Source organism: Podarcis tiliguerta (assembly GCF_965153285.1).
Source record: "Podarcis tiliguerta genome assembly, chromosome: 1".
NCBI lineage: Eukaryota > Metazoa > Chordata > Lepidosauria > Squamata > Lacertidae > Podarcis > Podarcis tiliguerta.
In genome coordinates this window covers 28,321,563-28,340,414 of record NC_139534.1, presented here as the reverse complement: position 1 = coordinate 28,340,414, position 18,852 = coordinate 28,321,563, and positions in this window count along the sequence as shown.

Here is an 18,852-nt window from a genome sequence, read left to right as displayed (position 1 = left end):
TAAGGTTGCCAGCCAGCCAAGGAAAAAGAAACAGCCTGTCTTGATCCCTGTTGTTTTAACAGCAGCTTGATAGCAGCAGCTTGGACTTTTCAGGCTATGAAGCTAAACCAGGTCACCTGCTAATTGCTGCAAATCAGACGGCTGTTAAAGGAACAGTTAGAATGCCTGCTTCTAAAACTAGCCCCCCTATTAGCAGGGGGCAGAGCACCCACTTGTGTATCACAGGGCCCCAAGAGTGGACATGTTTTCTTTTGCACTAATCAAAGGATGTGAGTTGGTGTGTCCTTAAGATACTTTTGCATTTCTAGTACTAGGCTTTATGGGGCTTGTAAATGTGTCGAGGGGAGGGAGAGAAGGCCCTTTGCAGCTTCATTAACATAGTTGGCTTAGCACCCGGGCCAGCTTGGAACAACCTGAATTGGTGCTGTTTGCATGATCAACGAGGTGCATCCTGACAACTATAAAAAAATGGAACATAGATCATAACTGTAAATGTCTGCCTGAGGTGTTCTTATTTTCATTGGGATGTGTGGCCACAAAAAGGAAGTGGATGGCTCTTGTACTGTCTTGGTAGTATTTGTGTTTTCTGTGAAACATAGCCAACTTTATGGCCCACAGCACACATACATATATTAGCATCATAAAATGACCCAGGAAATTTTAGTGGTGACTGTAAAGTTCTCCTAGCTAGGAATTTTGCTTCTCTTGGATCCATGAATGCTAGATGACCTTGGGGGATAAGATCCCTAGAGACTTGCCAAGAAGGTGGGGAGGGGAGAGGAAGGAGGACTGAGAGGAAAGTGTGCGTGTGAAAGTCCTTAGTAGGAAATAGCAACTTTCTCATCTTCACTGCAAGGCAGTCCTTCGTGACCCTTCCAATCCTGCAGTTCTGTGATTCTATGATTTTATGCCCTTTGCATAAATCCTAGCTGTTGAATCCTAGAAATTTTGTGAAGTTGGGTGACAAAACTCTTCCTACACCCAAAAGAGAGAAAATCCATCACTACTTCATTTCATCTAAAGCAGCCTTCTGCAACCTGGTGCCCTTCAGGTATGTGGAACTCCAATACCCATCAGCCCCAGCCAGTATGGCCAATTATCAAGGCTCATGGGAGTTGTAGTCCAACAAAACCTGGAGGTTACTGTGTGTTAAAACCTAACACACACACACCCTGCCCTGGTGATGGAATTAGATCAGTGGTGTAACATGGGTTGCCAGTGCCCGGGGCTGCGCAGAGGAGTAGGTGGGAGGGAGGGAAACAGACATAGTATGCAGGCACATTTGACTGCTTGACAGTATCCACATCACTCAGGGATCACAGCCACAGAGATAAGAAGACTGTTCCATTGTCTAGAAAGATCACTTCTTGGTTTGCATGGAGAAGCCATTTTCAAAAGTACCCAGTGACGGAAGTGTGCAACTGTATTAAGGCAGCACCGGGTGTTGAATTTTTTATCCTGCTGCATAATCTGCCCACCAACTCATGGGATCTGGAAGCTGGATGAGGTAGCCAAGAAAATACTCTGAGCCAAGAAAAACCTTACCCAAGCCCCACCAAACTGAAGGCAAGGGATAGTTGTTTTTTTAAGGCAAGTATGGGTTAGATTGCCTTGAAAGGATGCTGGTTTGGTGAGAGTTCTCTACAGAGGATAGTCTTGTAGGTGGCTAAATCGATGGAAGCTTCCAAACTCCTCCCCAGCAACATTCAAGAAAACTCTTCCCGTCATGCTAGAGCCCAACCTTATCTAGCACCCCACAAAGCACTTTCTGCAGAATCTCAGCTATAAATATTTACAGTCAAGGCTTCTGTTCCAACATGGAGGATAATTACCAGAATTATTTATGTAAGATTTAGGTCACAGGAGTTAACTTCCAACTGGTAAATGCAGTTGCAAGCATATTAAATTACCACTGTGAACAACACACAACAAACAAATGCAGAGCAAACGACAGGCAGAAGCAAAAAATGTGTAACAACTATCAAATGTCTAATTATAATAATCTAAATGAAATATTTCAGAAGTGCTAATGGCTTCTAGGTATATAAACTGAACTTGCGACTAAAAATTAAATCCATCATCAATAGGCTGTGAAGCATTTGTTTTGCAGGGTGTTTTTAAAAACAAACAAACAAGAAGTTCAGGAAGTTATTGAAAGGCGCTGTAACAGATTACTTTCTGCCTTCCCTCACATTTGGGACATGGGGCACTTTGCTACTAGAGTTGCCATGTTTCCCCCCATACTTTTTTGTCTATGCCTTTAACAGCTGCCCAGCATGAGAAAAATAGTAGGGGGTTTTCTGGCATAGTGATAACACAGTAAAGAAACATTTTCATGTGTCATGCGTGAAAGTGCCACCTCTAAGTGCAATTTATCTAGCCAGTTTGATACTGAAGGCCTCAACAACCCCTTCCACCTGGAATAAAGATACAGCATGAGCCTGGAGAACATTGCTGGATGCTTTTCCTTCCAACCTACATAGCAGCAGATAGGAACCTCTGACCATCAGGCCTCTTTAGGCCTCCCAGGCTTCCACAGGCTGCTTTGGTCAAGCCATGACCGCTTGCCTTACACCTGATGCCACATATGATATACAGACCCTCCAAGTATCCCTGTTTCCCAGGGACAGTCCTGGATTTACAGAAGTCATTCTGGTTTCTGAATTGTACTGGAATGTCCTGCTTTTCCTTAAAGGTAAAGGGACCCCTGACCATTAGGTCCAGTCATGGCCAACTCTGGGGTTGCACCACTCATCTCGCTTTATTGGCCGAGGGAGCCGGCGTACAGCTTCCGGGTCATGTGGCCAGCATGACTAAGCTGCTTCTGGCAAACCAGAGCAGTGCACGGAAACGCCGTTTATCTTCCCACTAGAGAGGTACCTATTTATCCACTTGCACTTTGACGTGCTTTCGAACTGCTAGGTTGGCAGGAGCAGGGACCGAGCAATGGGAGCACACCCCGTCGTGGGGATTCGAACTGCCAACCTTCTGATCGGCAAGTCCTAGGCTCTGGTTTAACCCACAGCGCCACCCACGTCCCTTGCTTTTCCTTAGGACACCCCTATTTTCAATGGAGAAATGTTGGAGGGGACATTTCTATTTTCATTGGAAAAATGGAGCGTATGTGTCAAGTGGAAGTGGTGGGGAGGTAACTTGGCCAACAGGTTGTTTCCAGGCACCACCAACCAGCAGATTGGAAGTACCTGCAAAGGCCCTGTGCCCAGCTCTGTGCCCTGTGATCTGGAAGCCCTGCCAACTAACTAACCATCAGGATGTATTTATCCTGTGCTTTTTTTCTGGGGGGATGCAGGAGTATGCATACCCCTAAACATTTTGTGACTCTTTGTACTTTTGTCCATTTACTGAATTTATTTCCCCTGGTTTGAACTATAAAATGGTAGTTTTCTTGAGTCAAAATGAGAGTACCCCTAAACATTTTCTTAAGGAAAAAAAGCACTGTATCTATCACACTGTCCAACTCTTCCAGACCCCAAACTGGGGCGCACGTCTTCCAGGACGTGCTTCTGGGAGAGTCACCTGACCCAGATCTTCCTCTTGCCCCAAAAAAGCACTTTTGGAGGGCAAGATCTTGTGCAACCCCAAAAAAGCACTGCCTAGGGGTGAGAATGCACTGTACCCAAAATGACCACCACAAACTTGTGCAAAAAACCAGGATGTCCCATTTTTTTCTGGGGTACTTGGCAGGTACAATATATTCAGTGTATAATTCTTCTTCCAATGAGGGGTACTCTGTCTTCTTTGGATCACCCCCTTAAGATAGGCATACTATAAAAGCAGTTAAGAGGGGAAAGTGTGCAGTGGACAGCTAGATGTTATTATATATTCCATTCTTATTTTATGAGCCTTGGGCAACCCAGGGCAGGGACAGCGAACCAGTTTTCCTCCTGATCTTCTGTTGGATTACCATCCCCAACATCCCTGACCTTTGGCCATGCTCGCCGGTGCTGATGAGCATTGAAGTCCATCAACATCTGGAGCTCCCCAGGTCCTCCAACCCTGGCTTAGGGTGAAGCAATGAGAGAAGGGGAAGAAATTAATACCTGCACATTTTTTTGCATCCTCTTGTTTTCTATCTTCCTTTGCTTGCTGAGTCAATGCTATAATTCATCAGTACAGGGCTCATTTTTCAAAAAAAGATACAAATTGTGCCTTTGTGAGGAAGGCTGGTGAGAGGAGATTTCCATCGCCATCAGGCACAGCTATTTTGATACTTGGGAAAGAGGCAACGGAGAAGAATTTGAAAGGCTCTTGGTTGTTGTCTCTGCTGTCGGAGTGCAACAAAAGAGAAGCCATGTGAACCCTGCTTCTGGAGTGAAGGAGCATCGCCAGGAGCCGTTCCCCATTTTTCTTTTATTCCTTCGAAGCACGTAAGCCTGCAATTTGTGCACGATCACACCTTGGAAGCTGCTTTGTGTTGTTTTTTAAGGCACCATATGGCACAGCCAGAAAGGAAGATACAAACCCTCCCCCAAATACCCACAACCCAAGCCCAGATTAATGTTGCGATGAAATGATTCACTGTCAAGCTCACTGGTGCTTTACGGTAGCCTGACATAATAAAGCTCACGTGGGCTCCACAAGCAAGGCTGAGAAACCATCAGGAAAATAAATGTGCAGAAGAGGGAGATGCTCTGACTGGAGAGACTGTGCGCCGTGTCGGAATAAAGTCACCTTCTAGTACAAAGTTAGGTGCCTGGTTTAGAAATGTTCCGCCTTCGGGGGCTGGAAACGGCTACAGGACAGAACGGCCTGCCACCATTTGAAATGAAGGCATGTCTCCTCCTGATGTGTTGATTATATAGTTCCAGCCCTGGAGGATTCTTAGCACTTCAAAGAAGTGGCACGTTTCGGGATCAAAACCACGATTTTTGAACGTTTATTCTTCTTGCCTCTGTCCCACTTAGCTCTGCACAGCTGGAACACCACCTAAGTCACCTGGTTTTTAGAAGCAGGGTTGTGGCAATATCAGATAATTAGCGTTTTCTAAAACCAATGAGAGAGATTACATATATTGGGAAGGGGGGAGGGATGTGTATTGCAGTGACAGAGCTTCTGCTCTGTATGCAGAAGGTTGCAGGTTCCATCTCCAGGTGGGACTGAAAAATACCCTGGGCTGAAAATCTGGAGAGCTGCTTCCTGTCATTGTCAACAGATGCACCAATGGCTTGGCTTGGTATAAGGTGTATTCCTATGTTCCTATCATCTCTTCCCAATTTTACCATTTGGAGAAAGGCTGGAGGTCAGTGGTGAAGCATCTGCTTAGTACGCAACAGCCCCCTGTTCCAATCTCTGGCGTCTCCAGGGTACAAGGGCACCAGTTTCTGGGCCCAAGGCACTTCGGGCCTTGATCTTTTTTGCAGGGGCTGGGCCCCCTCAAAATTCAGAGAGTTCCAAGTGTGACATCAGGACATCACACATCATCATGTGCGCAATGTCAGGATGACATGTCAGGGGCCCTCAATCATCTGGAGAAGCTGGAGATGCCAGAGGTTGGAATATTCCACACACAAGCACCTTCTGATCAATTCAACTAATGCTACAACTCTATACCAACATACCTGAGAGTAAGTCCCATTGAAGCCAATGGGGCTTATTTCTGAGTGTATGTGTACAGGATTATATTGTAAGGGCTATTGAAGGATCAAACTGATGAAATATTTTCTGTGGGCTTCGATCGTCAACTAATCTGATCAGAAGTACAACCTGAGTGCTATGTCCAGGGCAAAGGCAGAGTGGCAGAACATGTTCATGTTTCTTAATTACTTTATGTATAAATGTGTACGTGACTACATTGCCCCAATGCTGCGGAATAAACTCTTCTCTGAGACCCATGATTGCCCTTCTTTATTGACCTTCAGCTGTTTTAATTTGCTCAGGTAGCTTGAGCTTTGTTTGCTTTATATATTTAGTTATTCAGCTGAAATATTGCCAAAGTGTCCTTTAACAGGAGATTCCAGGGCAATGAACAAGTGTGAAAACAATTCCCACACCCTGATCCCACTTGTACTTGCTGTGTTCCACAACTTTAAGTGATTTTCTACATACCTTACTTCATATCATATGTGATCCTATTCCCTCCCAACTTACCTTGCAGTTCTAAGTTTGGGTGTGGGTGTGGGTGTGGGTGTGGGTGTGTGTGTGTGAGAGAGAGAGAGAGAGAGATTAGGGTTCTTCCTCCTCTTACCCAATCTGCCCTGCTGCATTAGGGGTACATGACTACATTCCCCAAATTAGTGGGCATATCCCCAAAGATCCTTGAAATAAAGCAGTCTTGAATCTTCAGAGCTTAAGCATCCAACTGGTCTAAAAGATGCATAGGAAAACAGTAGTTAGCACTTCGAAGGAACTTTAATGGTCATATAGGTAATAATGTGACATGGGTGGCGTAGTGGTCTAAACCACAGAGCCTAGGGCTTGCCGATCAGAAGGTCAGCAGTTCAAATCCCCACAACGGGGTGAGCTCCCATTGCTCAGTCCCAGCTCCTGCCCACCTAGCAGTTTGAAAGCTTATCAAAGTGCAAGTAGATAAATAGGTACCACTTCGGCAGGAAGGTAAATGGTGTTTCCGTGCGCTGCCCTGGTTTGCCAGAAGTGGCTTGGTCATGCTGGCCACATGACCCAGAAGCTGTCTGCAGACAAACGCCAGCTCCTTCAGCCTATAGAGTGAGATGAGCACACAGCCCCAGAGTCGTCCACTACTAGACCTAACGGTCAGGGTATCTTTACCTCTTTACCTTTAAAGAGGGATTGGAACATTCATGGTGATTATATTACCTCCCATATCAGAAGCAGCATTGAACACCAATTGTTGGGGATCATGAGCAGGAAAGGGCTATTGCAGGGTTGCCATATTTCAAAAAGTGGGCCAAAGGTGCCACCAGGGAGGGTGCCACTACCGGGAAGGCCTTCTGCCTGGTTCCGTGTAACTTTGCATCTCACAGTGAGGGAACCAGCAGATGACCTTCGGAGGAGGACCTCAGTGTCCCAGCTGAACGATGGAGGTGGAGATGCTCCTTCAGGTATCCTGGGCCGAGACCATTTAGGACTTTAAAGGTTAGCACCAACACTTTGAATTGTGCTCGGGAATATCCTGGGAGCCAGTGACATTTGATATGTTCAAGTTAGTGAGAAATACCAAATCAAACCCTTGTCCATGGACCCTGGTTTGATTTGTATTATGAAGTTACCTAACGTAGTAGGACTGGTGGATCCAAACACCTCTTCTCAAGCTGAATCTGCTAACATGCACAGGGGACTATTCCAGGTCTTAGGCACCAGGGAATGCATTCCATGTGGGGTATTTTAGACAATGAATATTTTAGATTGGTCAGGACACAATGTTGTTTGCAAGCTACTGGTTCCACCCTATTCATATTGTCTCCAATTTACCTCCTTTTGTTCACGGAGAGATGTGCTCTGTTACACTGCATTCTAAAATCCACTTTTTCCATTCATTTACATATTTTTGATGGCTTTGTGCTGAGCCCAAGGGTAAATAGACATCTGTTAATAGCCATTGGTTGGAAGCCAGAAAGATATTTCTTGATCAACAACATTTTAACAATAGAATTGTTGTGTCATCATGATTCACCAGCAAATCACTCAGCCCCGTCTCAGAATTCTTTATCATTATGTTTAACTTAATTATTTTCACAATCTTTTGTTATCACCAGCTGGATTCTTTGAAACATGCAGAAATCTCCCCCCCCCCCCAAGAGTGTGGTCATGGTACCATTTAGAGGCAGTGGTGGTCCAGTTGTCTGAACCATGCATGATTGTCCTCCAGAAGCACCTATAATCCATTCATTGGGGGCAGCAGTGCAGCTACAATACAAACTTATGCCAGTTTTATATCATTTTAACTGTCAGGGCTTCTGGGAATGGTAGTTTGGTGAAAACGCTGGGAATTCCTACATCCTATTACGTTTAGTGGAATACATTTTGGAAAACATTCTCTACCCTGAAAATAAAGGCCTTAGACCGTAGCTGGTGTGTCTTCAGATGTTTGCTTGTCTGCACCCCACCTCCTAAAAAACTCTAACCACTCCAGAACTTCAGTTCTGAGCAGTAGTAGTTGATAGGGTAGGATAGCAGTAGTTACATAACCTCCTGCTGCTTACCAAGAGGGAGAGGGAGCGAGCCAAGGCAGTGGAGACTTCAACTGACATGGTGCTCCTGCTGGTGTGTTTGCACAGCACTGACCTCCCTGCTTCCTTGCCCTTCCCACTCTCCCTCCAGGTGAGCTGTAGAGGCTCTGCTGCTAGGAGGTCAGGTAAATGCCCCATCCCATTCTCTCCTACAGGTTCTCCTAGGAAGAGCACCTTGTGTTAAAACAGCTTTGTATTGTAGAAACACTGAGTAGTTGTTGTCATCGCCATTTAACTGGGTCTGCACCTAAAATCCAAGAAGGATGCCGAGTGGGTGCAAGTCAAGAAGGTGGAAGGCAAGGTAGAAGGCCATCTCCCCAATACCCATTAGTCATAGCTCACTTGGCGGGGGCACCCAAAGGGCTTTTGAAGGTCACCTTATCAATTTGATTATCTACCTTGACCTTAAGCAATGTACAGAAGCATGTAATGCTGTGATAAATGCATGAAGACTTCTCATTAGAAATGTTTCCACACATCTCTTCGGCCAATGGCACATGAAATTGCCACAGTGCATATGCTCAAAGGGCTTCAGTCTGTGGTGCAGAATGATTATGGAACCAGTGAGTGATGCAAGCTGCATGGTGTTCTCTTTTGTGTGTGTACATATCTAGTACATCTGGTTGTGAACTGTAGCACACTGACCTTCTGCACTGTAAATTTGGTACAGGAAATGAGGCTCTAAACTATATATAGCTTAAGCCAATGCATGTCCACTCCAAAGTAAGACTGCAATCCTAACCCCATGTACCTGAGAGTAAGCACCAATAAATTTAGTACGGCTTACTTTTGAGTAGACACAGATAGGATTGCACTTTCCTTGATTCACTCTTCAGACAAGTATAGCATGGCTAGACCATGTGGCCCCTTCCATATATTGCTGCCCCAGCCAGCATGACTAAAAGTCATGGATGGTAGGAGATGGACTGCACCTAGATTTGGAGGTCATGTGCGAGCACAACCCCCATAAATTAAACTAATTTCTGACTCAAGCAAGGTGAGTGGACGGCAGAATGGACTTTTGTTCCTTTTGTTCAATCTTCCTTTGTGTCTGTGAGTGGTTAAGCTATTTCACATCCCACCCCCCACCACCACCCCCTGGTTAGAATCTGTCTTTCCACCTCCTCACCAGACAGTAGCAGACCATCTGTTTCAAGGAACATTAATGCTATCAAGAATGCAAAAATTAATTTTCTAATACAATGAATTAATCTGAACTGGATTAACCGAGGGAAAGAACATTCAGCTTTCAGCTTGCATAAATCTGTAGTTTTGTTCAGTGGTTTCCTTAATCGTGATTAATATTTTCTGGTTTTATTTATAATTTTGCATGTAATTTCTTTCTAAAGGCTTTTCATGGGATAATCTGGCAATTGCTGCTGTTAATAATCATGAGAAGATAACCTGTTTCCCTTTCCCATGGCAGGGATGATGCGTGACTTTTTGGGAAGGAGTCCAGACACTGGCAGGCCTGTCTTGGTCAGGCTGTTTGGAAAGCTGGATCATTTCGCTAAAAGTCAATACGAAGGTCCCTGAGGAGTATTAACCAGGATCCAAATACCTCTGCTCGCTAGCAGGAAGGGGAAAGGGTGGAGTCTGCTTATGGAACAGTTCCAAACTGTGATTTCATCTTCACAGAAATATGTTCTGTCTGATTCTGGAGTGGAGGAGTTACAGTTTCAGGTTCCAGAATTTTAGCAAAGCAAAAGACCTCAATAACGAAACACAGGCCACATCTGCACTGTACATTTAAACCAGAGCAGTACCATATACCACTGTTATCATAGCAGTATCATTAGAAGCCCCCAATTCCCCTCACAGAGGCACAACTCCCAGAGTTCCCTGGGAAGAGGGATTGACAGTTAAAGCACTCTTGGAATCGTAGCTCAGTGAGTGGAATAATGGTCTCCTAACAACTCTCAGCCTCCTTAAGAAACACTGGATCCTTTGGGGAAAGCTATGAGTGCTTTAAAGTGGCATGATACTTCTTTAAATGTATAGTGCAGATAGGTGTAGTGCCATGCAATACAGCAATGGACAGAAAATCGTCGATAAAATCTAGCACTACTAAAACAATAATATCCAGCCTCGACAATGCTGAAAACTAGGACCTGGTTCTTCTCGATTCGGTTTTTCTGTGGAGTGAGTTCACCTATGTGGGGCATTTCTTACTAACAGGGAGAGCTAAAAATATATGAGATAATAAGTGCTAGCTAAATTAAATTTTAGGCATATCATTGATGTGATTTCCACACACATCCCTCCCCAAAGTGTGATTTTTAAACGGTTTGTTTCCTTTATCTCTGCCTCTACCAAGATTCTTCCAGCAGGCACTTTGGGGAGAATCTGCAACGATACAGCTGTTGAGATGTGATAGATGGTTTTTGTATTCCAACCAAATGCTGTTTAGTTATCTTCCAACACTTTTGATGAATTGGGTTAGACATATTACTGATTCTGAGTAGGCTGAGGGCAGGCTTTTCTGGACAAGAAAATAGCTACTGTGTGCACCAGAGCTATTATATTATGGGATGAAACTGCACCAGAATGTTGAGTCTTGAAGGATTTATTTATGAGATGGCCAATATTGTCCAAGCGGAATGGCTGAAGGTTTTTGTTTACGTTTTTCAGATAATATAAAAAAATATTTCTCTTAGCTATTCAGAAATGACTGAACACAGACTTATTCCCTTTTTTCCCCCCTGGCTTGAAGGATTTATGAATCCCACACAGGGAAAATGTAAAATACATTATATGTAAAACTGCAGACTTTAAATATTTATGTTCTAAAGACAACTAAACATTTCTATTGCTAAATATCTGCTTTAACTCACATACAATACCGTAGGCTAGCTTTTGAATATTCATTGAAGGTTTGAGTAACTTACAGCTGATAATTAGTTTTTAATTCAATTCTGCTGCATCCAAAGAGTCACATTTTGAAAACTGGTGGTTGCATTGGACTTTGATGCCCCAATGAAGAATGCTTTGACCCGGGTGCCATACTTGCGCATGCAGGTGTCACCATTCGTTTCAATGAAGGACACCACTTCACATGCACATTCCTTTCTGTGCATGGAACTGCCTCTTCCATTAAAGTTAATAAACTCCTGAGGAACTACACATATCTGTTTGAGCCCTTGCGACTGCAGGAACATTGCATTAGCCTGTGCACAGTTTAGTGCATTGACATCATCCTGTAACAGCAACTCATATTTTTTTTATATATAATATTTTATTTGTTTTTAACACAGAAAGTAAAACAAAACAAAATTAAAAAGGAAAAAAACAATGAATACAAAAACACAAAAACAACAACATAATACAAGACACATCAAAAAGAAAAAACATTAATAAAAACAGTTTCATCTTTATGATATTTCTTTCATTTACTTGTTTCCCGACTTCCCCAGACCTCCCTCCACTGTATTCCAAATCGTATATTCATTCAGCAAATCCCCACCCTCTGTCTTAATTAATCCTTGTCTTATTTTAACATCTTTATATAACTTAATCTCCTTAAATTCTTAAATCATAAAATCTTTAACTTTTACGACTTTTATACTAATAACCTTCTAAATTCAATCTGGTGTTATTTTAACATTCATTAATCTTATAATATTTCTGTAGATAATCTTTAAACTTCTTCCAGTCTTCTTCCACCGTCTCTTCTCCCTGGTCTCTGATTCTGCCAGTCATCTCGGCCAGTTCCATATAGTCCATCACTTTCATCTGCCATTCTTCCAGCGTGGGTAACTCTTGTGTCTTCCAATGCTGTGCAATAAGTATTCTTGCTGCTGTTGTAGCATACATAAAAAAGGTCCGTAACAGCAACTCATTAAAGGAAACAACACGTGGATTGTTCTTCTGGATGAGTGATGAGGAGCCTGTGACCCACCAGAGGTTGTTGGACTCCAACTCCCATCAGCCCCAGCAAGTATGGCCAAAGGTCAGGGGTGGTGGGAGCTGAACAATGTCCTGAGGGCCACCGGCTCCCTCATCCCTGTTAGGGATGAGCTTCCAGCCACGTGTGCAAAAGGGTGCTTTCTAAGAAGGCAGCAACCTTAATCTACAAACACAGCGATGCCCCATACACAGAGCTCATACTTGTATCATCTCTTGTCGGCTGTCTGATGGATGTGGACCACAGGCTCCCTATTTGCTTAAACCACCCTGTATATATATCATTCTTTCCAGATGTTTTGGTGCTTGCTTATTTGTATCACTGCCGTGTTCCAAATGACACAAGGTTTTGTAACTAAGAACGTTGTCAGTTGATACAGTGGTACCCAACTTGTCAAAAGGATGCTGAGCTGTAGCTTGCGCTGTCCATCCTCTGTGCAGTCAGCTTTCTCTCTGAAAAATTATTGTGAAGCCTTATGATTACAGCAAGTGCACTGAAGAAGAAAAAGGTACTATTGCTAGTGTAAACTGTTCAAAATGCCTTGAAATAAAGAATTGCAAGCACACAAGTTTGGAAATCCAATGAAGAATTCAACGTAATTAATTGGCTTATATTCCTTCAAATCCTGTAAGCTTAAGCAGTTCAAGTACCTTGATTAATTTACTGCAAATCATATCATCTAAAATTTTTGACTTTTTCCTTTAAAAAAACACACCTCACAATGAATTAAAATCATAATATTGGTTTTCAGCACTGAGCTTTCAATTTCTCAGAACTCTCCTTCTTTTTATGGTACTGCTTTCCCACGGGATTTTAGGCACATTTCCCAGAACTTTGCTTGACCATCTCCAGTTTCAGAAGCTTGCAAATTTTTGCTTCAGGTTGTCTCATCTATAATCTGGGTATCAGATGGTCAAGCCAGTAAAAGGACTAGAAGAAGGACTAGAAGAAATAAATTTACAACTTAGTAGCTCCCTCAAACCATCTAAATAAATCCTCAAATCCCACTCCCTACAGGAATGAGTTTAGCTGCCAAGTTCCCCATGAGTTCCCAAGTGAAGATATTTGGCAATGTGGAAGGTTGGTGTCACCCAAAATAGGTGAGTGATAATTCAGCTATGCAGCTGATTTTTGCTGACCCCTGAACTTCCTGCAGCCAATTGGAAGCCACACCTTGGTTTCTGAATGTTTTGGAAGTCAAACAGACTTCCAGAAATACACACACACACACACACACACACACACATATGTAAAAGTTGCACCTGACAAAGGCAAGGGGAGAGGGCACAGGCCCTGCCTCTCTTGCTCTCTCCTTCCTTCTCACAGGGCAGGTAGTGTCAGTTTGCACTGTGTGAGGAGGGGACTGTTTGACATATTTCCTCTCTTCTTCCTTGTCACAGGGCAGACCCCTTTGGCCCTGGGAAGGAGAGGAGTCAGTCCAACTCCAGCAGGCCCTGATGTTGCCCTAGCAACAATATACTCCATGACTGTGTTTGTCTATCTGTTTTTGCATCCTTTGCTGTGTGAATTTGACAACGGTTGCCTTTGTAGATTTCCTGGTAAATTTTACTAATATGTTGCTTTGCAGAAACTGGAGAAAACTGAAACAGGAAAGGCACCCCACTGCCGGGAAGATAACATTCAGAGTTTGCCCCACGGTTTTGTAATGCCTAACAAAATCCTTTTGTTTTGGGTCTTTTGGTGAGCACACAAAAGAACAGAATGACCTTATCAGAACTGGGGGAAACATGTATGAGGATTTATTTTGCATGGTACATCTATGTGACTGTTTTTGGCTGGTGGAACAAGACGGCATTTACCATGCACCATTCAGAATATTGCCCATAAACAGCTATGCAATTATGGAACTGGTCAAAGAGGAAGGGACCTTCAAGCTTTCTGGACAGAAACTCTGATATTGCTCTAAAAGCAATATCATGTGGACTGCAGTACCACATGTGCATATTTACTCAGAAGGACATCTAACCAAGGTCAGTAGAACTTACTCCCAAGTAAGTGGCTTTAAGATCATATCCTAATGGTGCAATTGTACATGTCTACTCAGAAATAAGTCCGCAGCAGGGCTTACTCCCAAGTATAGCACTGAGGGCTTCAACTGAAATCTTGGTTGAGTCACAAGCTTGGAAAACACAACATATGTGCAGTTTATTTGCTTCCCGGTTATGTTGCCTTTCAAACATGCTGCCCTTATAATTTAAAGCTTCTACCTGAAAACAAAACAGGAAAATGACTTTTAAAAATGCAGAAAGATTTTTCAGGAAGCTACAAAGCACAACAGAAGCTTGGCAATGGCGCACAGCCTGAACCCTTCTCCTTACGGTATCATAATAGGAAAAAGCAAGTTATTATACTGCTAATCTTTATTATCTGCCATCGACTCTGGGCTAAGCCATTCTCTCACAGCTCTCCCCATCCATAAAACTGCATAGGAGACACTGCTTTGTATCATCTTCTAAGATTTTGACATTTTGAGGTGAGGAGTGTCTGGTGCTCTGTCTTAAGTAATAAATAACTTTAGATAAGAGTCTATTGTGGCTGAGTATGATGGTAACACACTATTGTGTTTGGACAGGGAGGAGGAGAAGCTTTTATTACTTGCATCCTGACCAATATAATGCTGGGAGTTCATTTGCCGTCCTCTGGGCTTTTTCTTTCCAAGTCCGACTTCTGCTGAAGTTTAGCATGTTTTGGTGTTGCTGTCAATCTGTTCAGGAGTCCTGTCTTCCTGCCAATGCAGATCATCTTATATTTGTGAATGGTGTGTTGCTGTTCTTAAGCTAGCTAGCTCTCTTTAAGACATCTTTTTGCACACATTTGTTTTTAATCCTCCGGTACCCAAGGGTAATTAACCCAAGCAATGTTGACATGCAGCCATGGATTTTATTAGCGCTGGGATCAATGCTTTGCTCTTTAAGTGCTTTGCAGTTTAAGAAATGTGGGGTGCTTTTACTGAAGAGATTGAAAGGTTTTGTTTTTAGTTTTTGCAAGTTGAGTTGCTAGACGCAAGAAAAGTGTCTTCAATTTCCGTTTGCTGTGGCACTTTGGATTTCTGTACAGTTGCTGCAGATCTCTGTGGATTGACAAAATACATACAACGTAGCGTTGATATTGATGATACTTGTAACTAATTCTGAATTAAACAGAATCGGCAGTATACATTGTGGTAACTTGTTTAAAATGCAGTTTCCTGCTGGGCTTTTAGCTATTTTGTATTGACATGCTATGTACACAAACATCCTAAGTCCCCTCAGGCCTGAAAAATGTTTCAAGCTGTAAGGCTTTAAGAGAACTTATAATTTTCTGTCATAAATTACACAGTGTAAGAATCTGAGATTTTAAGCATAGAATAATGGAATTATAGAGTTGGAAAGGTTCTTGAGAGTCATCTAGTCCAACCCCCAGCAATGCAGGAATTTCAACTAAATCATGCATGACAGATGGCCAATTAGCCTCTGCTTAAAAACATCCAAGGAAGGAGAGGCCACCACCTCTCATAGGAGTCTGTTTCACTGTTGAACAGCCCTTACTGTCGGAAAGTTCTTTCTGATGCTTAGTTGGAATTTCCTTTCTTGTAACTTGAATCCATTGGTTCGGGTCTTAGCCTCTAAAGCAGGAAAAAAACAGGCTCGCTCCATCCTCCATGTGATAGCCCTTTAGATATTTGAAGGTGGCTATCATATCTCCTCTCAGTCTCCTGTTTTCCAGGCCCACTCCATCAACCGTTCCTTAGAAGGCTTGGTTTCCAGTCTCTTGATCATATTGGTTACCTTCCTCTGTACATGTTTCAGCTTGTCAATATCTTTCTTAAATTGTGGTTCCCAGAACTAGACACAGTTCTCCAGGTGTGGTCTGACCAAGGCAGGACTGTAACATCCCTTGATATTATTATTATTATTATTATTATTATTATTATTATTATTATTATTAATTTATTTGTACTCCACCCACCTGTCTGGGTTTTCCTAGCCACTCTGGGCAGCTTCCAACAAAGATTAAAAATACATTAAAATGTCACACATTAAAAACTTCACTGAACACGGCTGCCTTCAGATGTCTTCTAAATGTCAGGTAGTTGTTTATCTCTTTGACATCTGACGGGAGGGCGTTCCACAGGGCGGGCGCCACTACTGAGAAGGCCCTCTGACTGGTTCCCTGTAGCTTTGCTTCTTGCAATGAGGGAACCACCAGAAGGCCCTCAGCGCTGGACCTCAGCATCTGGACAGAACGATGGGGGTGGGAATGCTCCTTCAGGTATACTGGACTGAGGCAGTTTAGGACTTTAAAGGTCAACACCAATACTTTGAATTGTGCTTGGGAACGTATTGTGATCTGGACACTATAGTTCTGTTGATGCAGTCTGGAACATTAGTAGCGTATATTTTTTGCTGCTGCATCAAACTGTTGACTCATGTTAAACTTGTGGTCTACTAAGACCTCTAGATCCTTTCCACATGGACTACCGGCAATCCAGATGTTTCCCATCTTATGTTTGTGCGGCTAGTTCTTCCTGCCTAAACGCAGAGCCTCACATTTGTCCCTATTGAAATCCACACTTGGCTATGATGCTCACTGGGTGGTCTTGCTCAAGTCACAATCTTGCAGCCTAGCCTATCTCAAAGGGTTGTTGAAAGGCTTAAATCCTCACAGAAAGACCAATATATTAATGGAACAAGTGCCTTAGCATTATAGAAAAACTTTGATATTTCTCCTGAGGTGGTATGGTTGACAGGTGCCTATAAATGTACAGCATATACTGCCAAATTCACATGGTAAAGGATGCAAAGACATGCTACAGCTGGGTAATATACAATATTGGTCATACTGTACTCAGAGTAGATAATTGATTTCAGTGGGTCTGAGTATGACTTAGTTGGAGTTCACTTCCACCACACATGCACCAAATACAGGGTGCTAATCTTGAAGTGAGACAAATGCATATCAACACACACAAATGTGTGCAACTGAACCCACAAGTTCTCAAAGAACAGATTTTTTCCAACATTGTCACCAGACAACATGGTTTACAGGATTCTCTTCCATGCTTTACTCTCCAAGTTATTTTTGTTCTGAAGCCAATGAAATACATAACAGTGTATGTGTCCCATCTTCCTTTTAACCCATGGACATTGTATAAGCTCCAAAATTGTTATAAATATTTGGTTATGGGCTCTCCCATTCATTTGGCTCTGGACACATTACTGGTGCCCCCAGCAATAGTGTTTGAAGTCATGTGCATACGACATGACACCACAGTTTTAAGAAGGATGTTGACAAGCTGGAACGTGTGCAGGGGAGGGCGACCAAGATGATCAAGGGTATGGAAACCAAGCTTTATGAGGAAAGGTTGAGGGAGTTGGGTATGCTTAGTCTGGAAAAGAAAAGACAGAGGAGATATAATAGGCATCTTCAAATATCTGAAGAGCTGTCACATGGAGGATGGAGCAAGCTTGTTTGCTGAGGCTTCAAGGGGTAGAACATGAACCAATGGATTCAAATAGCAAGAAAGGAGATTACAACTAAACATTAGGAATAAGTTTCTTACAGTAAGAGCTGTTCGACAGTCAAATGGGCTCCCTCAGAAGGTGGTGGCCTCACCATCCTTGGAAGCTTTTAAGCAGAGGTTATGTGGCCGTCTGTCCAGGATTCTGTAGCTATGATTCCTGGATTGTTGGGTCCTTTCCAACTCTACCATTCTATGGCTCTATGACATTAGCCACAATTTCTATCTGCCTTGTAATTGTTGAGAAATACAGCTGTTGGATGTACTTCCCCTCAAACCAGCTTCCATCTGATTTGAAAATGTAAGGCACATTCACTTCATGATGAAACTGGGATGTATACACTCGAGACTGTTTTGACACGTGTGCAAATGCCAGCTGTGAGAATAGGCGTTTTCCAGTGGGGTGGGTGGGTGGGGTAGCAGGTGTAGTTGAAACCAAACAGGCAATGCATATTGGGTGAAGTCAACCTTACTGTGTTCTAAGTTGCTAACCTGTACATAGCCTTTGAGAATGAGAAGCAGACTATGTTGCATGAAACTCAAAAATCAAAAACAAGTTCTCTCCCTGTTGCTGGGGACAATCTCCATCCTTGGCCACGAACCTCTCCCTTGTTGTTACCAATGGCTCTGCTACATTCCCTCACCCCACAGCCTCATTCCTAAATACCTATGTTAGAAACGCAAGGATGCCAGCTTTCAGATAAGAAAAGGGAAATGGAGAGAGGGGCTGGGGAGGAAAGGAACGGGGAAGGCTGGAGTGATCAGGGACAAGGGATCAGAAAGGTGCACTTTCTGCTTGCAGCAGGTGCAAACCTTCCTTCAGCATGGGGACATATTTTGCTAGCTCTGCCCTATACTCCCCCCGCCCCGCCCGCGATGCTAATCCCACCTTCCTTGCGCGCAACGCTTACTCTAAAGGTATTCTCCCGAAGAAGCAGTGATTCCTTTGGTACCGATTTGTCCCCCGCCCCCTCTCTTTCGACCCAGGGTCCCTCCGATCCCCCGGTTAAGGTGGAAGGGGATGGCCGAAGCCACCTTAAACAAAGCCTCGGGCAAGCCGGGCGCACCTCGGCGCTGCGGACCCTCGAAAGCCCCACCGGGAGCCGACGGCCCCTTCCTTCCCGCTCTCCCGGAAGCCGAGCTGCCGACTGAAGCAGGGGGCGAAGAAGAACGCGAGGAAGCAAGGAGGCGACCACGGGGGCTGGGTGGGCGGGGGAAGCGGCTGGGCGGGCAGCCCTCCTCCCGCCATTGGTGGGAGC